General features: G+C 41.8%; 1 long non-coding RNA gene across 1 annotated transcript; it reads right to left on the bottom strand.

Annotated features, from left to right (window-relative positions):
• Nucleotides 1-1,742: 1,742 nt before the first annotated feature.
• LOC120968071 (uncharacterized) lies at nucleotides 1,743-4,100 on the bottom strand. The gene is made up of 3 exons (XR_012189528.1): nucleotides 3,507-4,100; nucleotides 3,069-3,191; nucleotides 1,743-2,994 (listed from the first exon to the last, which is right to left on the bottom strand). It is a non-coding gene; the product is annotated as an uncharacterized lncRNA (long non-coding RNA).
• Nucleotides 4,101-4,523: the final 423 nt, after the last annotated feature.

The following is a 4,523-nucleotide window of genomic DNA, read 5'->3' on the forward strand; positions in this document are numbered from 1 at the left end:
ATTTTTAAACTTTTTTTAGTTGTTCCTTTTTTTAATTTGAACTTCTTCGTTTTATACTTTAGTAACGCAAAAATGTGACTTTTTCATAATCTTTGGACTTCTTTATTTTAATTTGAACTTCTTAGTCTTATTCTTAGAAAAATATGTTTTAAAATAAGCATCAAATAGTTTTTTAAATTAAACTTCACACTTTCATTTTTACAAGAAACGGAAAGAATTTGAGTTTTTTATATCCATCGAACTTCTCCTTTTTTTTATTTGAACTTCTTCATTTTATTTTATTTTTTGTAACAAGGAAAATCTGAGTTTTGTCACAAATATGAAACTTCTCTATTTTTGTAATTTGGACTTGTTGATTTATTTCTTTCAGTAAAGACAATATCATAGTTTTGTAATAAATATTGAATTGTCCATTATTTCACTTTCAACTTCTATTTTAATTTTAGAAACAATGAAAGTCCTATTTATGATTTTTGAACTTCTCCATTTCTAAAATTTGAACTTCTGGGTTTTATTTATGGAAATGAAAAAACTGAATTATTTATTAAAATCAAACTATTCTATTAGTTGAACTCGAACTTCTTAGTTCTTTCACAAAATGCATAAACTTTATTCCCCCTTTCATTAATTTTTATTTTTCTGTTCGATAACAAGAGAACATTCTTTTTCTTGTTAGTGTTTTGAAGTGATTTTTCTAGACTTAAATTTTGTTTTGTGCTCTTTTCAAATTTGTTTGTCACTTGAAGTTCTAAAAAATCGCAACTCTCCGATGTTTTGCCTTGCATGTTTAATTTTTATTTGAACTTGCTGAGATAACACACTTGACCTTCTCGAACACAACATTTTGACGTTCACAAAAAATAAATCAAAGCCAAAATTTTGACCTACAGAGCATGTACAATTTTCACCACGTTTTCAGGAATAGTCAAAGCTACATCATAATACCCGGATTTCAGAGCAAATGCTTTATGAAAAGAAAATAAGAATACAAAATAACAAGGGAGATCTAGCTGAAGGAATTGGTTGAGGTGGAGCGAGGGAACTAGATGCAACCAAGAAACAAGTGAATTATTGATTGGTGATGAAGACCATCTCAAGAAAAAATCTGTAGTGGCAGCAACAACCACCGAATAATCCATCAACTCCCCGTAAAGTTGTTGTGTGTTGTCTACATGTACATATCTAATTTTCTTTACACATGACGGTAGCATTGAGACTATCATATTTGTAGGCAAATGGTTTGAGGCGAGGCCATCTCAATAATACACTGGATGTGAGATCGCATACCCATGATTTGGACCCCAAAAACAACACAAAGATCGCACACCCCGTTGCCTCTGACATTCTTTCTGCACCTTATGTGACCTTCTCCCTGCCTTTATGGTGACCTTCTCCCTACCTTTGTGGTGAAATTCTTCCTCCACAAAGGAACAAAAGAAATCAAGTTCTTTCACCTAATGAACAAAATTTTCTTCAATCAGTAACTAAAAATGGGGTAACAAAAAATATGCACAATCATTTTTACAAATATTGCCAAAGGTTGGAGGCAGCTTGCAGACCGCAATAGGGATGAGAAGCCCATCGTCTAATTTTTTTAAATGTTTTATTCGCTTTTGAACTTAGGGTTCTTTTTTTTTCTAGACTTCCAAACTTCAAATAGAATGTACACTACATCTACATATATACACATATAAATGAACTTCATCTCTTTTACTTAAGAATATAAGTGGGCGGGCGGGATATAGTTCATTATTAAAAATGGCTTCCTGAAGAAAAGTAAACACCACGTTCACACAAACTCTCTCACATAGACTGACCATACAACACTGCTAGTTTGCTACTATGTTCAGGTATGTGAGATAGAAAATACAAATAGATGAGATAGAGTTACAAGTAGACTAGCCCTAGAATTTCAGGAGAGACAGAGAGAGTACATCCATGTGTAGATTTCTGCTTGCCGCACGGCCCCAATGGCACAAACTACTGTTGTTGCGTTCACCAGCAAACCTTAGAAAATCTGCTGCCTACTAATATCCAGCAACATTCGTTTCAGATTTCAGTTTTCACCACACATTATAGCCACCGACGGTTGCGCTGCAGCTGCTTTTTTATTTGAACTTCCATGAGAATTTTACTTGACCTGCATGGACAATCTACAGGCGCGCGATAGAGAACAACAGAAGCTTCAGTGACAACTGAACTTTATCCAGGCACGAAGTTGAACTTTATCCAGCGAAAACTGCAGCTTCCTCGACTTGTGCGTGCCACTGAGCAAACCTGTTCATGGACCAAGGAGCCCCGGTGGTCACCGATGCGAAGCACGACACCACGGATCAAATATGCGTTCATGCTTCAGGCATTTTTCCAGTAACGAAACAGCCTGCATGGTCTCTTGGCACCAGACAAAACTTCTATTTTGCTAATGCCAAAATAATTGTTATGGAAAAAAAGCATTTCGAAATAAATTAGTGGAAAACAAAGCATTTACAAATAAATTGGCAAAGCTGCAAAAGTGATAAAATTACTTCAGAAGCTATCACAACTATATCAATTTAATGCTTTGTGTCAAATTTAGTTTCTAAAAAGCTTGAGCTATATTGAGATGGAACCTGTGAGATGAGGTCATCATGTCTTTGTACTTATTCTGTATTCATTTTTTAGTGCCAATTTACTAATAGTCATTTTACCCATGAGATGAGATTGTGGTGCAAGTGTTCAGGATGAGAGGAGCCAAATGTCACAACCTCTCTGCACTAAGTATCTGCGTAGCCAAAATATCACAAAAAGCAAGAAAGCAACTTCTCTGAATGTACTAAAAAAGCATTCTCTGAACTTCATTACCCAGCCACTTCAAACTGCAGCCCCCTCGGCAGCACGCCGAGCACGTCGGAGAGACGCACACCACACCCAGCCATCGTCGACCGTCCCATGGCCGTTGGGGTGACGCTGCTGCATTGCGGGCTCTATCTGTAGCTTCAACGGCTGAAAGGGAAGCTGTGGGGGCAGGAAAAGAAGAACCATTAGCTAGCTCTGCAATAGAGGTTCTCGAGCTTGACAAGATGTCCAACCGGCTGGTCGAGGCAGAGGGCGAGGTGGGGAAGGATGAAGGAGGCAGGACCGGGTGACTATCGTGGACTGCAGCTTGCGATGGGCTTGACCTTCCTACCACAGGAGGGCTGGACGGGGATGGCCTGAAAAGAAATGATATGCATAGCTGCATGAGAGAGCTAGAAGAAACAATACTGAACTTTCTCAATGTCTACATACACGTTTTCCATACACTCATATTCATGTGCTGCTGCACATGGAAAAATTGAAAAGAACTGAATTGCTGGAGCAGATTCAACTGCCAGCCCGCCGCACACAAGCACGAATTCCTGCCACCTGAATTACCAAATTTCACATTTGGAACTTGCTCTTCCCCGACCATGACATTTGCTAACAGTGCCGGCGTCGGCAGTCCAGAAGGAGCACATGTGGTGGAGAAGGGGGCAGGGGGGTCTCACCTCTGCTGGCGAGCGAGTGAACAAGAATGGACTGCGCGCACAGACGAGGTTGGACAACGCCATGGTTGCAGTTGGACAGGGAAGGGGCCGCATCTCCTTGAAAATTCGATGGCGGCGCTCTACTGCTATGGAACACCGGCGCCCGCAAGACCCGCGCGTCTCCCTGGCCCGCACAATGGCCGTCTCCCTGAACTCAGAACCCCTTCCTCCTGAAGGGAAATCGAGGTCCGCTCGGCAGGCGGCGACGGAGGAGGGGGTAGGGGCGGGATGGGGTAGTGGCGGTGGTGGGGAGGCGCCACGCCGGAGATGCACGGCTGGGGTCGCGGTGGCGGTGGAGGCACGCCTCGCCGTGGGGAGGTAGGAGAAGTGGGTGGCCGCGGCGACAGCGCCATGGGAGGGCCGGCGATGCACACTGGACACGAGCAAGGAGACGGAAGGAGGAGAAGCCAGGCGTGCGGCGGCGGAGGTCAGCGGTCACCAGCGACGGGATCCAGGGAGGTTGGGGATCGGGGAAGGTGGGAGGAGGAGCGGTCGGCGGTCGTCGGTAGTGGGGTGGGCTTTTTCCTTCTCTTTTTTTTCTCGACGTGGCCGCCCGAGCGCTCGTTGATGGGATCTCTTTCAATATGGAAAGAGCTGTTGACGTGTCCGACGCAACCCAGCAAAAAAAGAATCTTGTCCCATGTGTATTTATTTGGAGGTCCAAAAAGTTTAAAAACCTATAACTTTTGATTTAAGCATCGAAATCTAATTTGGCTTTCACAGCTGAGTTTCTCGCGACGAGTTCTTCAAAACTAGATCTCATATAGATAGGTTTCATCAAACTTTTTTTCGAGGCAATTTTGGGTACGATAGAGGCAACTTTAGTGCTATAGGAAAGCAACTTCATTTTTTTGCCTAGTAAGACTTTCTATTAGGTTGGTTTGTGTACAAATGAGAAAATAACACAAAAATATGAGGCACCTTTAGAGCTACATATAAGTAACTTCATTGCATTATGTGTATCAATCAATTTTGTTA

This window comes from Aegilops tauschii, chromosome 7 (assembly GCF_002575655.3).
Source record: "Aegilops tauschii subsp. strangulata cultivar AL8/78 chromosome 7, Aet v6.0, whole genome shotgun sequence".
Lineage (NCBI taxonomy): Eukaryota > Viridiplantae > Streptophyta > Magnoliopsida > Poales > Poaceae > Aegilops > Aegilops tauschii.